We start from the raw sequence: 585 nt of genomic DNA on the forward strand, positions 1-585 counted from the left end.
ATATTTTATAAATAAATAAATACATTTGTGACAGCTACAGTTTTATTTATCCTGCCCCAGTAAACACTATTGAAATTAACATTAGATCAGTACAAATTCACTTTCTTATACTTTTCTTCACCATCATCACAAGAATCTTTGCATGTTTGCTGGGTAATGTATCCTCATTATTCTTAACACACATTTAGCAGTCACACACAGAATCATGGGAACTCATTAATTTTAACTAGTTGTCAGATTGTGCCAGAACAACCTTGCATTTAATGTCACAGTAAATGGAAATTAAATTTACAGTGAATTGAAAACAAATCCTATACATCAAACAATAAAATCGAGATCTGCAAGGTCATACAAAATGTGAGTTACATTCTTGTGTGTCTACTCTTCTGTGGTGATGGTTAAGAGTTTCTTGTTCTATCGCATAATGTGGTGTATAATTATTCAATTTTGAATGATAGTCATATTTAAGTTTCCCATGAAAATGTCTTCATAGAGAAAGTATCTGGTCTGGTGGATTGTCATCTCTGAGTTGTGTTCTGCCTCAATGATTGAAGAGAAATGGCAGAAGATGTCCTGGTTGACAAA

This window comes from Pelobates fuscus, chromosome 3, assembly GCF_036172605.1.
Source record: "Pelobates fuscus isolate aPelFus1 chromosome 3, aPelFus1.pri, whole genome shotgun sequence".
NCBI lineage: Eukaryota > Metazoa > Chordata > Amphibia > Anura > Pelobatidae > Pelobates > Pelobates fuscus.